General features: G+C 43.2%; 1 pseudogene; it reads right to left on the bottom strand.

Moving 5' to 3' along the window:
• Positions 1-12,418: 12,418 nt before the first annotated feature.
• Positions 12,419-15,161, bottom strand: LOC126962224 (40S ribosomal protein S19-like; annotated as a pseudogene).
• Between the last annotated feature and the right edge of the window lie 595 nt (positions 15,162-15,756).

Below are 15,756 nucleotides of genomic sequence, written 5' to 3'. Positions count from 1 at the left end.
AATACCAGACACACAAGCACCTGGGCTATTCCTCCGTGTAGTGAAAAGTGGGGCACAAGCTCTTCATTTGGTCATTTTGCTGCTGCAGAAGTCCTCGCCCTGTTCTCTTTTAAGTCTCTCTTTTTTCTCAGGTCTGATCACACAACTTGATTGGGGTGAGGGAGGGGAGGAGAGGGAAAGGAAGTAGGAGATCAAGGAGGCAGATGAAGTTTCCTCTCCTCTTTGAATTTTGAGATGGCGGATCAAACTGCCACCTCCACCTGACTCTCTTGCTCGGCTTCATCTTACTCTCCAATTAATAATGGTTCTGCTGGGCCCAGTGGCTCACGCCTATAATCCCAGCGCTTCAGGACACCGAGGCGGGAGGATTCCTTGGGGCCAGGAGTTTGAGACCAGTGTGGGCAACATAGTGAGACCTCATCTCTACAAAAAATTTAAAAAAGAAAACAGCGGCTGGACGCAGTGGCTCATGCCTGTAATCCCAGCTCTTTGGGAGGCCGAGGCAGGTGGATCACAAGGTCAGGAGATTGAGACCATCCTGGCCAACATGGTGAAACCCCGTCTCTACTAAAAATACAAAAATTAGCTGGGTGTGGTGGCATGTATCTATAGTTCCAGCTACTCGGGAAGCTGAGGCAGGAGAATCGCTTGAGCCTGGGAGGCAGAGACTGCAGTGAGCCAAGACGGTGCCTGAACTCCAGTCCAGTGACAGAGCAGGACTCCATCTCAAAAAAATAAAAATAAAAAATAAAAAGAAAGAAAGGGAAAATAGCCAGGCCTAGTGGCATAGCCTGTAGTCCCAGTTACTTGAGAGGCTGAGGTACTTGGGAGGCTGAGGTGCTTGGGAGGCTGAGGTGGGAGGATTGCTTACCGGGAAGTTCAAGGCTGCGGTGAGCCATTATGGCGCCACTGCATTCCAGACTGGGCAATAAAATGAGACCCTGTCATTCTCTCTCTCTCTCTCTCACACACACACACACACACTCAACAAAAATGATTGTAATCAGTACTTAAGCTTATATCAGATCAAATGACAGAAACCTGAACATTTGGCCCTGTAGACTCTAGGCTCACACTGAGGTCTGCTTGCAGGGACTCTGGCTAGGATTTTCTGGAAAGAAAAAAATAAGCCATCTCATTTTCGTTTTTAATTAATGCAGTCTCCAGTTTTTCATTCCAAAGTGTCACAAGCAGGAAATCAAAGAAAGTCTTATATAAATAATAAGAAAAAGAGGTTCTATTAGTAATGGAAAACATTTTCAAGGAGAGCTCGACAGAACGCTGATAGTCTCCACACCCCCTTCAGGTGAAACCCCTCACAAAAATCATAACATAATTATAGATATGTCCAAGGCTTTTTAGGATAAGATATTAAAAGCCTTTTGTTTTTTTGAAACGGAGTCTTGCTCTGTTGCCCAGGATGAAGTGCAGTGGTGCGATCTCGGTTCACTGCAAGCTCTGCCTCCTGGGTTCACGCCTTCACGCCATTCTCCTGCCTCAGCCTACCGAGTAGCTGGGACTACAGGCGCCTGCCACCACGCTCGGCTAAATTTTTTTTTGTATGTTTAGTAGAGACAGGGTTTCAACGTGTTAGCCAGGATGGTATCGATCTCCTGATCTCTTGATCCACCTGCCTCGGCCTCCCAAAGTGCTGGGATTACAGATGTGAGCCACCGCACCTGGCCTTAAAAGCCTCATTTTAATAGTGTCTTAAGTCAAAAGAAAAAAAATATAGAAGAGCTTCTTATCTAGGTCATAACACAAATTCTTCTAATTCAACCAAAATGAATAAAACTTTTAGCTTTTTTTCTGATTGGTTTTTGTTTTAGCTTAGTTACAATTTTGAGAAGGAATCTGTGAAGGATTATTCTAGGGATTTGTTTTTGTTCTCTCATAGTTTCTCTGAAAAACTTGATCAGGGAGTAGGAAAGGGTGATCCTGGTTCATTGGACCTGTCAGATCTGAATCCTCAGCTGGAGAAGGGATGGATTCCTTGCATCTTCTTCAGCAGCTTGCCACAGTGAGTATGAACTATCCATCATGGGGGTGTAGAGCTGTGCGCTCAGTCCCCTTTGGGGCTGGTTGGTTTCCTCTGGGTTTTGTTGTGTTAAGCCTGCTGAAATGTGCTGGCTGAAGCATGCCACCTTTAACTCTTGTGCTCACAGCGAAATGTCTCTCTAGGACTTGCCAAGACAATGCAAGCTAATATTCACTTCAAATGGCAACAAGCCCTGAGCATTAGTTGCTATTTCCATTTTTGTTCTTTCAGAAGAGGTTTCTTCGCTTACACACCATCCTCAGCTAACAAACCCATGACGTCATTGTGTTTCTCACCTGCGACTCCTCCCTCGCTTTTGCAGATTCGGGAGTAGACTTGAAGCGAAAGCCATCATGTGGCAGGCAGTCCACAAGTATCCGCTGGGATGCCATTGTTTGCTGGGAATGTTGTGTCTTGATGTACATCATCTTGTGTGCTTATCCCAGTCACCAGAGGAAGTTGGCAGGGAGGGAAACTTTTTGTCATCCCAACTTTACATAAGGAGAAGCTGCAGAGGGTAGCATGGCCGGCAAACGGCAAGCTGACCTTTGAATGAGGAGAGATGTTCCTACTTCTGGTCAAGGCCTGCTTTCATGAGACAATGTTGCCTCTTAGAAACTGGTGTTAGGAGACGTGAAAGGATGTATGGTTGATATGAAATTAAAAGACCCAGGTTTGCATGCAGCTCTGACCAGTTACTACTCATATGACCTGAACATTTGTTGTTTGAGACAGAGTCTCACTCTGTTGCATAGGTTGGAGTGTGCAGTGGCATGATTGTAGCTCACTGCAGCCTCAAACTCCTGGACTCGAGTGATCCTCCTGCCTTAGCCTCCAAGTAACTGGGACTACAGGTTCATGCCAAATGCCTGGCTAATTTTAAACATTTTTTTTTTTGAGATGAAGTTTCAGTTTCATTGCCCAGGATGGAGCGCAATGGCATGATCTCGGCTTACTGCAACCTCCGTCTCCTGGGTTCAAGCAATTCTCCTGCCTCAGCCTCCCGAGGAGCTGGGATTATAGGTGCCCACCACCACACCCAGCTAATTTTTGTATTTTTAGTAGAGACGGGGTTTCACCATGTTGGACAGGCTGGTCTCGAATTCCTGACCTCAGGCGATCCACCCACCTCAGCCTCCCAAAGTGCTGGGATGCCGCCGCACCCAGCCAAATATTTTTAAAAATTATTTTTTTCATATAAACAGAGTCTCACTACATTGCCTAGGTTGGTCTTGAGCTCCTGACCTCAAGCGAGGTCCCTGCTGGGATTCCAGGTGTGAACCACCACACTGGGCCTGATCCAAGCGTTTAAACCTCTTGAGGGCTCCATTTTCTGTCATTCTGTCATTCGAGAATATACTATTTCTACTTCGTATGATCACAGAGGAGCCTGAATTTAAAAATGCTCAGTGATAGTTTTTAATATCCCTTTATTCCCCAGTAAAACCTACAAGGCTATTAAACATTTTGAAGTTGCCTAGATTTTGCAATGAAGTACATCAATCAGCTACTCTCTGTACAAGGAGGTGGTTTCGAAGGGTGCATGGAAGAAAGCCTGGGTCAAGAGCTCTGAGAGCGCTGCTTCCCTGGCATCACTACAGCAATGACAAAAGAGCAGAACCTTCCTAAAGTAAATTAGAAAACTTTCCATGCTACCAGGTAGTTCTTTTATTTGTAAACGAGGGGTGGAATAATTAAAGAAAAACCACAACTGCATTCTTAGAATGTGAATTCACTGATTCGCCAACAGATACTTACTGATTATACAGTATATACCAGGCATTATTCCAGAGACAAGTAGTAAGCAGGACAGACAGCTACTTTCTCTTATGAGTCTTACATTCCAGTGCAGAAACAGAGATAATAAAGAAATAATGGGCTGGGTGCAGTGACTCACACCTGTAATACCAGCACTTTGGGAGCTCGAGGAAGGTGGATCTCCTGAGGTCAGGAGTTTGAGACCAGCCTGGCCAATATGGTGAAACCCTGTCTCTACTAAAAATATAAAAATCAGGTGTGATGGCGTGTGCTTGTAGTGCCAGCTACTCAGGAGGCTGAGACAGGAGAACTGCTTGAACCCGGGAGGTGGAGGTTGCAGTGAGCCAAGATAGCAGCAATGCACTCCAGTCTGGGAGACAGAGTAAGACTCTGTTTCAAAACAAACAAACAAACAAACACAACAACAACAAAACAAAAAACAGAAAGCAATAGTACATAAGAAATCATGGGTGTTATAATGAAAACAAAACAGTGTGATACCAATTAAAATGATTGGGAAATTTCTTTCGGCTGGAAAGCGAGATAAAACTTTCATAATGGGGTGCTCTTTGAATGTCATCCTGAATGATAAGGAGATAGCCCTGTGAGCCTTGGGGAAGAGTGTGGCATCCAGTGGACAGAAGCCCTGAAGAGGGCATTCTAAAGTCATGGCTAATTGAAAAGTGGTCAGTATTTGCCCTTGAATATATTGCAAAAGATGTCCAGAAGGCAGATGTATTTTCACACACAAGGACGGGCACTTTGACATCTCAGAAACTCAGATTTGGTGCACAGTTTCTGGTCCTGCCTAAGAAGACAAAGTGGTATGGGGTGTCTGTAAGTAACACACTTTCGTGTGGCAGGTACCTTCATAGTCCCTAGTGAGGGACAGTGGTATGTGCTGTGATTAGGTGAGTTGGACTTCCTGAAGGGGGTGAATTATTCTCTGTGTTTAGAAAGTGAAGGGCAGAGAGAAGCTGTGAAAGTCACTTGGGTCAAATATGGACCAAAACTTGGCTGTAGCAAGAGGCAAGCAATGTTTGGGGGCCAGTGAGCACATAGGTTTGGCTGAAGCAGAGGGTTTCCGAGGGACTAAAGAGAAATGGCTGTAGTGGAAAGGGAAGGGGTGTTTGTGGAGGAGGTCCAAGGGTGAGCTGTGGCAGTTGAGTTTCACGGGACGAGCAGTGGAGAGCCTTGGTAGTGCTGAGAAATGGACTTTCTGAAGAGAGGAAGTCTAAAAATGTCCATCTCTCTGTGGGAGGATACTCACAGCTCTTCCCTGCCTCGGGTCCCTCAGCCCCCCCCACTTCTTCCCCTACCACTGTGCCCAGTACGTACTCATTCCTCACTTGTCCAGTTTAATACGCTTCCCCTTCCAGATGTAAGCAACCCCTTCCCTGAGTGTCCAGGTTTATAAATGGGAAGGCTGCCATGACAACAACATAGCAGAAACAACCAATAGAATTTAAACCCATCCATGCTAGAAAAACCTATGGTTTCGAGTGTCTATAAATTAGTGGAAATCAGGGAGAAACCTCACCTCATGCTCAGGTCAGTCCTGGAAGGTAAACAAGTGTTCTCATCTGACAGAATACAAAGGATCCAAAACCAGCCTGGCAGTTAGCATCTGGCAGACATTGGTCAGGAACTGGGTTATTGCTCCTCAAGAAGAAAAGTTGCTTGGCCATATTGCTCACTTAAAAGCTGTTTTTGTTTTTTGTTTTTTCCAAGACAGGGTCTCACTCTGTCACACAGGCTGGAGTGCAATGGTGCAATCAGAGCTTAGTGTTGTCTCCAAATCCTAGGCTTGAGCAAATCCCCCTCCCTCAGTCTCCCGAGTAGCTGGGACTACAAGTGCATGCCACCAGGTCCTGTTCATTTTTAAATGTTTTTGTAGAGACTGGGTCTTGCTATGTTGCCCAGGCTTGTCTTGAATTTCCGGCCTCTAGCTATTCTCCCACCTTGGCCTCTCAAAGTGTTGGGATTACAGGTGTGAGCCACTACGCCCAGCTGAGAGCCATGTTTTCTCATTTCTAGACTGCCATGCATTTGCGCACCTTCCCTCCTTATTATTATTAATCTGTCACCTGGTGATTATTCTTGTGTTGAAATTCAGTCCCGCCAAATTTCCAAAGCCCCGCCAACCTCAAGAAGAGACTAGGAGGGGTAACTGGGCCCTGTTACTCTACCTCTTTATCCATTCCCCTTTCAGTAGAGATGTATTTAAGCCTCAAACCTGAAATTTGGGAAGAAAAAAATACTAATTACTTATAATTATCACTTTCCAGTCACTTTACAAATCCTATTTCTCTTCTCTGTCATTCATCATAAAAATAAGTGGCTTGCTTTGAAAATTTGTCTGTCTTAGTTAGCAGCTTTATTCAGGAATTTGAAGGAGGGTTCTTAAAGAAGTGAGAAATGGCACATCAAAATTTCAGTTATTTTACCATGCTTGCTGTGCAACTGTAGGTGACTGGTGATTCTTCAGTAAAGGGGAAGATACAACTTTTGAAGGCTGCTGTGGTCTTCTTAGCAGCTATTGAGTTGGAAATGTATGTCATAAGTCTTAGCTATAATACTCATCTGTATATCTACATGATTGTAATTGAGCAGCACATATTATACTAAATGATTACCAAAAGGAACATAAAATTGATTTCTGCTGATTTTTTAAAAAAGTAAACTCAAGTGAATTATATTCTATCTGAAAAGTACTGAATCATTTCATGTGAGGATTTTTGTTTTAATTCCCTGATAAGGCAAAATTACAAAGTGGGTTACCTATATCTCTCTCACATCTTCTTTGGGAGCCTTTGTATAACAGAATACCATAGACTGGGTTATTTATAAAGAAAATAAATTTAGTTCTGGAGGCTGGGTAGTCCAAGAGCATGGCACTGGCATCTGGTGAGGACCTGCTTGCTGTATCCAAACATGGCAGAAGGGCAAATGAGCCAGTGAGACAGAGAAAGGCTCCAGGAGCTGGACTCACTTTATAACAACCCACTCTTGCAATAACAAACCCACTCTCATGATAATGACATTGATTCATTCATGAGGGCTCTGTCCTCATGACCCAGTCACCTCTTATTAGAACCCACCTCCCAACACCGTTACATTGAGGATTAAGTTTCTAACACAGATTTCTAACTTTTAGGAAACACATTCACACCTTAGCAGCTCTGCTTGTCAATGCTGAAATTTATTTTTTGTGCCAAATGCTCTAATTCTGCCTAAATCCATCTGGACAGATAAATGATTCATTAATTATTTCAATAAATAGTTGAATGCATATTCTGAGCCAGGTGATCTGATAAACCAGTTCACCCAGAAGTGAATAGCGGTAACAAGTAATCTCTCTGAGGGCTATTTGATTTTTTGGTTGTGTGTTTTGATTTTGTTTTCATTTTTTTAAAATTAAAATTAAAATTTTTAATTTTTATGGGTACATAGTAGATATATATATATTTATGTGGTACATGAATATTTTGATACAGGCATACAATGTGTAATAATCACATTAGGGTAAGTGGAGTATTCTTCACCTCAGGCATTTATCATTTCTTTGTGTTACAAACATTCCAAGTATACTCTTTTGGTTATTTTAAAATGTACAGTAAATTATTGTTGATTGTAAGCACTCTGTTGTGCTATCAAATACTAGATCTTATTAATTCCATCTAACTATATTTTTGTTCCCATTAACCATCCTCACTCCCTGCCCCCACTCCACTACCCTTCATACCTCTCTCTGGTAACCATCGTTCTACTTTCTATCTCTGTGAATTCAATTGTTTTAATTTTTAGCTCCCACGAATTAGGGAGAACATGTGGAGTTTGACTGTCTGTGTTTGGCTTATTTCACTTAACATAATGTCCTCTAGTTCCATCCATGTTGTTGCAAATGACAGGATCTCATTTTTTATGGCTTTTTGTTTTTATAGTACTCCATTTTCATTATGTACCACATTTTCTTTATCCATTCATCTGCTGATGAACACTTAGGCTTCTTCCAAATTTTGGCTGTTGTGGAGAGTTCTGCAATAAACATGGGTGTACATATATCTCTTCAATATACTAATTTCTTTTGGATGTATACCTAGCAGTGGGATTGCTGGATCTTATGGTAGTTCTATTTTTAGTTTTTAGAGGAAGCTCCAAACTGTTCTCCTCAGTGGCTGTACTAATTTACATTCCCACCATCAGTGTATGAGGGTTCCCTTTTCTCCGCGCCCTTGACAGCATTTGCTATTGCCTATCTTTTGGATAAAAGCCATTTTAACTGGGGTGAGATGATAGCTCATTGTATTTTGACTTGCATTTCTCTGATGATCAGTGATGTTGAGCAACTTTTCATATGCCCGTTTGCCATTTGTATGTCTTCTTTTGAGAAATGCCTATTCAGATGCTTGGCCCATTTTTAATGGGATTATTAGGTATTTTTCCTGTTGAGTTGTTTGAGCTCCTTAAATATTATGGTTATTAATCTTTTGTAAAATGGATACTTTGCAAATATTCTCTCCCATTCTGTGTGTTGTCTCTCCAGTTTGTTGATTGTTTCCTTTGCTGTGCAGAAGCTTTTTAATGATGTAATCTCATTTGTCCATGTTTGCTTTGGTTACCTGTGCTTTTGAGTTATTACTCAATAAATCTTTGCCTAGACCAATGTCCTGGAGAGTTTCCCCAGTGTTTCCTTGTAGTAGTTTCATAGTTTGAGGTCATGGCTTTAAGTCTTTAATTTATTTTTATTTGATTTTTGTATATGGTGGGAGATAGGGGTTTAGTTTCATTTTTCTGCATATAGATACCGAGTTTTTCCAGCACCATTTATTGAAGAGACTGTTGTTTCCCCAATGTATGTTCTTGCTGATGTCCCTACATTTAAAACAAAAGATCAGTTTCTCAGAAATTATATATTTGGTTTATCTTCCACTTTCTCTCAAAACTAAAAGTGTTTTAGTACAGGTACCACCCCTAAAATTTCCGTTAAACCAGCACCAGCCTGAGGATCACGTTCTCATCAAAGGGTGGAAAGAATGGAAACTCAAGCCAGCCCGGGAAGGACCCTGCCTTGTGCTGCTAACCACCAAGACTGCTGTTCACACAGCGGAAAGGGAATGGACACATCACACCCGAGTCAAGCAAGCACCATTATCATCAGAATCATGGGCCATTGTTCCTGGATCAAGCCCTTCCAAATTAAAGCTAAGAAAAGCTTAGTCTATCTATGTTTTCTTTTTCTTTCCTAACCCAGTGCCTATATCCATTACTATTCCTACCATTAGCAACTCTAACCCCACTTTAGAGTGTTTCTATGGTTTAGGCGCAGAGGTCACTGGAAAGGATCCTATAGACTTCTTTAAGATGCACTTTGTTCTCCCTTCTCCACCTCCTACAACTGCCCCTTTCCCAAACCTACAAAATGAAACTATGCCTCGCCTCATGCCCAATGACGAAACCAAGGTCTCAGTAGTACAAATAGGAGACCTAAGGCAAACCATAGCCATTAAAACAGGGCATAAAGATGTAAATGCCTGGTTAGAATGGATTAAATATTCCATTCGCACTTTAAACAACAGAGACTATTACGCTTGTGCCCATGGTAGGCCAGAGGCCCAGGTTGTTCCCTTTCCATTAGGACGGTCCTCAAATCAAGTGGACATGGAGTGCATGGTAGCTCTTTTTCAAGATTCCACCACCTGGAATAAGAAATTGTGCCAAGCTCTTTCTCTGCTATTTCCTGAAGTCCAACACCCTGTGAGTCAGCCCCCAAGGGCCATCCAGCCTCCATCTTTCAAGACCAATTTTACCTCATGTCTCCAACAACAAGGGGAAAATTTTCACGTTCCTTGTAGACTTAACAGGATGCAGTGAAGTCAGGCACTTCCAAGAGCTGACTCATCAGTCTGCCCTTATTCATCCCTGATTATCTGGTGGTATTATGGAGGACCTTCACTGGACACTCTGCCAAATAATTAGAGCAGTGCTTGTGCTCTAGTTCAATTGGCTATCCCTTTTACCCTGGCATTTCATCAACCAGAAAAAGAAGAAAAAGAAAAAAAACATAGCCTCAATTCTTACCTCTTTAACAACTATAATAAGTATACTCCTTCTTCTGAGGTGTTATGTTGTACCATACATCCAGGAGTTAATCAAAACAACTAATCCAAGACATGTTAAGCAAGTTTGAAGAGGAAAACTATAAACAGGAGGGAATTGTAGAAAGTAAAAAGTTCCTCTTGGAAGTTTCCCTTCTTGTTAAAGAATAAATCATAAGTGTTAGAAATAATAGTTTCTTTTACAGACTAACTTTCTTCAAGCCTCCTTGCTTTGTGCTAATAACTCTTTGTTAAGCCCTATCCTATGTAACTGCTGGACATGCTCACAAGCACGTTCCAGCTCACAGCCTATGCCCCTTCCTTATTTGGAAATGTTACTGCTTCCTTAAACATTTCGTAAGCAACTTCTTTGTTCGTCCCTGCACTTACCTATTTAGGAAAGTTTTAGGCTATTAGCAAATTGGGTATCAGTTTAAGAGTGTGAGGTCCTGCTCCAGTGGATGCAGGACATAGCAGTAAGGATGACCCAAATGTGTAAGGGATAAACATGTTTGCTTTTCCTTTGTTCAGGTGTGCTCTTGCCATTGTTCTATCTGTGATTGAGTATCCTTTCTGCAGAAAGTAAAGATTGCCTTGCTGAGAGATCTTTTGTCTCGTTGCTGACTTTCCTTAACAGCACCGATGATCAATTTCTAACAATTTTGGTATTTCTAACAAGACCTCTTAAAGGAGCCAGTCCCCAAGAGGAACATGAACTGGGGCTAACGAGGAACCCAGGGCCAGGGGACTTTTGGAGGTCTTTTTGTCCTTCTTGTCTTTCTTTTTCTTTTTCTTCTTATTCTTAATGGCCCCAGAGATGACAGATTTCCTGCTCTTGGATCACAAAGTTCTGATAGTGTTTGTCATGTGGATGGTCCCACATAGACTGCCCATTGGCAAAGTTGAAAAAATATTTGTTGCCCCTTATGTCCTGGCATAGTTTCCACTCCCCAGGCAGTGGGGCCACAATGCCCTCCCACGCCAGCCACATCAGTTCTGGTTCCTTGATGGGATCAATACCAATCTCCCGGGTAAATTCAAGAATGTCTTGCTCACTTAAAATGTAGGTCTAGTTATAATCCTCCTCCAGAACTAGCTGATCTCCTGTGCAGAGGGGTGGGAGGGGTCGGTGAGGTCATCTAGCTATGACTCACCTGGGCTCGAACCCCGGCTGTATGACCTTAGGCAAGGTGCTTCACCTCTGTCAGACTCAATAACTGCAAGCGTATAATTGAAACAATCTTGACAATCCACATCAAAAGCCTGCCAGACCCCCAGCCTGCTCAGGAGCTGGTGAAATTTCAAACGGAGGCAAGGCACCGTTGAGGCACTGTTGCAGGTTGTCCATTTTCCACTTCTTTCCTCAGTCCCTGCCCACACTCTGGCGCATTGTGCGCTCACTGGCTCACGAGCTTCCCTCAACTACCCCACCACTCTCCCTTCCCCACCTCCCAACTCCTCCCTCCATGAGATCCTCACCTATCCACCATCCCAGAAGGCTCTGGGTGAGGCTCTGGGCGAGGCGCAGCTCCCCCTGTGCCAACCAACAGGCTCTTGCTCTGTTGCCTAGACTGGAATGCAGTGATGTCATCACAGTCACAATAACCTTGAACTCCTGGGTTTCAGGGATCCTCCTGCTCCTGCCTCCTAAGTAGCTGAAAATGTAGGCACAAGCCACCACACCCAGCTAATTTTTTTTTTTTTTTTTTTTTTTTTTTTTTGAGACAGAGTCTCACTTTCTCGCAAGGCTGGAGTGCAGTGGCACGATGTCGACTGACTGCAACTTCCGCCTCCCAGGTTCAAGCGATTCTCCTGCCTCAGGCCCCCAAGTAGCTGGGATTACAGGCACCTGCCACCACACCTAGCTACTTTTTTTAAGAAAATTTATTTATTTATTTATTTGAGACAGACTCTCACTCTGTTGCCAGGCTGGAGTGCAGTGGCACGATCTCGGCTCGCTACAACCTCCGCCTCCTGGGTTCAAGCAATTCTCCTGCCTCAGCCTCCTGAGTAGCTGGGATTACAGGTGCCGGCCACCAGGCCCAGCTAATTTTTGTATTTTTTTTTTTTAGTAGAGACGGGGTTTCACCATGTTGGCCAGGATGGTCTTTATCTCTTGACCTCGTGATCCGCCTGCCTCGGCCGCCTGCCATTTTTTTTTTTTTTTTTTTTTTTGAGACTCTGTTGCCCAGGCTGGAGTACAGTGGTGCCATCCCCGCTCACTGCAGCGTTTGCCTCATGGGTTGAAGTGATTCTCCTGCCTCAGCCTCCCAAGTAGCTGGGATTACAGGCATCTGCCACCATGCCCAGCTAATTTTGTATTTTTAGTAGAGACAAGGTTTCACCATGTCAGGCAGGCTGTTCTCAAACTCCTGACCTCAGATCTCAAACTCCTGACCGAGGTACCCACCTCGGCCTCCCAAAGTGCTGGGATTACAGGTGTGAGCCACCGTGCTTGGTCACACCAAGCTAATTTTTTTTTTTTATTCGAATGAGGCAATTTACTAACCCAGCATGGTTTGTTCTAACGCTTCTTGCTGGCAGTTGCCACCTGTCCGACGATTCTGTCCAGATCTCTCTCCCTGAGGTGTCAGTTTGCAGCCCTCATCTTAGTCCTTTTCCACAATTTTCAGCCCCTCCAGGGCTTGGAGGACCCGGCAGGCCACACTCTTGGAGCCTTAGCTGAAGTGGCTGGGCATGACGCTATTTCTCTGACGGCCCCTGTAGATCTTGGTCATGGAGCCAACCTCAGCACCACCCCAGAGGTAGAGGTGCCGCACTGTGGAAGCAGCTCAGGTGTAAAACCAGTTCTCATCGTGGGGCGCAAGCTCTTTGTGCTTGGCCAGCTTGATGGTGTCCACCCATCCGGTGACTTTCAGCTTCCCAGACTTTTTGAGAAAGGCTGCCAGAGTTCTGACGAACTCCTGCTGGTTCACGTCTTTTCCACCCAGCTAATTTTTTAAAAAATATTTGTAGACATGAGGTTTTGCTATGTTGCCCAGGCAGGTCTCAAATTCCTGGCCTCAAGTGATTCTCCTGCCTTGGCATCCCAGAGTGCTGAGATTATAAGTGTGAGCCACCATGCCTGGCCAATAATAATAATAATAATAGAGAAGGATTCTCGCTTTGTCACCCAGGCTGGAGTGCAGTGGCATGATCTCAGCTCACTGCAACCTCCACCTCTCAGGTTCAAGTGATTCTTCTGCCAATTTTTGTACTTTTGGTAGAGATGAGGTTTCATCATATTGACCAGGCTGGTCTCGAGCTCCTGACCTCAGGTGATCCAGCTACCTTGGCCTCCCAAAGTGCTGGAATTACAGATGTGAGCCACCACGCCTGGCCCCAGTAATTATTTTCTGGAATTATTTCCTAGCCTAGACTAAACGGCAGAAACTCTCTCTCATTTATTTTTTCTTAATAGGACATTCCTTGGCACCTAATAGGCAATCAGTATTTGTTGATTAGATGAATGGTTGTCTGTTATCAGCAACTGGTGATACTGACTTTACAATTATAAAACACATCCAACATGCATGGGCATTCTCATGCACCTCCATATCTGTGATCAAAATATTGACAATCCCCAGACACTGCATTCCTTATTTACTTCTTTCAGAAGTGGCCATGGAGGGCAACTCCAGGAGATTCCTGTGGGTCTTTGCTCCTCTTTCCTTACCCTGGAAAGAGTAGAGCATGAAATAAGGCCACTTAATGCTGGTCAGGGGGAAAATCTGCTGTTTTGCAGATGCATGTGGATGAAGCTGTTGACCTGTGGTTTGAAGGATATTCATTTTCTGTTTTTTCTTGTAGTGTGCAGTCTTCCATAGCTTTATATTGGCTAAGGTTTTGCTGGATTTTTCTCAAATATTTCTGACTTTAGTGTTTTGTGCTTCTGGAGCATTGGAAATGGAGCACATCCTGTTTGATGAAAGCCAGTTATGGTGTAATGCAGGCAAGTGGAGATACAGATATTATATCAAGTTCAGATAAATGAGATGAGTGACAGAGTAAAAACACCCTTGATTAAGCTTTCTCTACAAAAGTGTAACTCTATGTTAAAATATTATAACCATCAGCTCACCCTTAATGAAGTACAGTTACACAGTTACTTACGGTGAAGATACCATGATTTAAAGAAATGCATCTATTCTGTCTTCTTAAATCTACAGTTTTCTGAAGGCCTACTCACTTTGTTTCCCCAGGAATTGATTTTCTGCACCATACTTCTCTCTTTCTGGCCAGAAGCAATTTGTAATCCTGGTTCTCTGACTTGACTCTGGGCAGTGTTCACTGAGAAGCCTTGGACTTTGATGTTCGTTGAAGTGGATCTAAGTTTGGGTTAATCATTCCGTCTGTATACTATAAAAACGACAACAATGGCAACGATAATAAAACACCCAAAATACCTCCGTAACTTTTTGTTTCAGGTACATAAGAAAAGTGTAGAAATTTATTGCCTCAACCTATTATTTTCTCCCTAGGGTCATAACACCTTTAAATGTTTTACATTATCTTTCTAGGGGAAATCTAATCTCCCACTGCAATTTTTCCCACTGTGCATTTACATTTTTCAATACACACACGTACATATGCATATACACACATATACACATATCACCACCACACAATAATAACAGAAATTCAATCTTTCCTGGCATTTTAAAGCTTTTAGTGTCCATATGACTTTTCAAGGTAGGAAGCACCTCTGAGAGGGAGAGAGACGGCTCTGGGACCAACTTCGGCTGCGGCCTATCAGCGGCTTATCAGATACAGGCAGATTTCTGAAATCCACAAAGTCAGCTTCCGTAGACTCCTAGTTCTTCTCTTTTGGTGACACCTTATTAGTTTAAGTCACTCCCACATTTTCTACAGAAACATTTCCAGTGTATGTGAAAAGTACAATTTTAAAAGCAAGCAGAAAAAGAAAAGTTCCATATCGCTGTCTCTAAAGAGGGTGAGGGAATAGAAGAACATGAGCTTATAATTATATGATTTAGACCCTTGAAAGGCCACGTGAGTTCTTCAAGGCACTGGGGGACAGGGGCAACATGCCGATTTAAACACGCTGCACTGAAGTCAGAGTTCTGCATAAATACTATTATGTGTCACTGTTGATTTTCTCCTTTAGCACAACTGAAAATAAATTGCTCTCAGTGTGTCCATCATCTCACCTTGAATGGAGTTTCCTTAGCGTACAGAATATCAGAAGTGGGGCTGCCTTGCCCCTGCAAAATGGCGAAGTAGCTAAAGTTTATTTTTGCTGCCATCTTACCTCCCCTCTGCTTGCACCCCGATTTCCTGGAGTTGTTCCTTATGCTGGATCCAATCCCGTGTCCAATTCCCCAGGGCCTCCTTGCTGTCAGTTAATAATAGCTTTCAATGCTGTTATTCTTCTCAGAGTTTTTGCATTTTAATAGGACCCCTAGGGATTAAAATGCCTCCAGAACCAAAAGAGTGAATCTCTAATGGTGGAATTTTAGGTACCAGTGACAGGCATTGTGGGAGATTTCATGGGGAGGATTCTCTCGGAAGATAAACACCCCCCACAAAAGCTTTCGACTTGACTGACTTGGTATGGTTGACCCTACAAAAGAGTACAGGAGAGTGAATTAATCAGCCATGAAATACTGAACATTATTGCAAAGAAAGCCTTCAGCTTTGCTAATTATATTTTAATGTTTTAATCAACTTTTCAGTAAATGAATATGTGGTAATATTGGAGGTGTTTCCTGGCTGGTAAAACTATGCGGTATCTTCGGGAAAGTTCTATGGAGTGACAGTGGAGTAGGGGATGGAGTGGAGTTGTTGGGATGGAAATGCTTAGTAATCTGTGTTGCAGGTCTTAGCCCATTACTGAAGGAA

The sequence above is a fragment of the Macaca thibetana genome, chromosome 9 (genome assembly GCF_024542745.1).
Source record: "Macaca thibetana thibetana isolate TM-01 chromosome 9, ASM2454274v1, whole genome shotgun sequence".
Taxonomy (NCBI): Eukaryota; Metazoa; Chordata; class Mammalia; order Primates; family Cercopithecidae; genus Macaca; species Macaca thibetana.
Note: the sequence above shows the minus strand (reverse complement) of the source record. Positions and strands in the feature narration are given on the sequence as shown.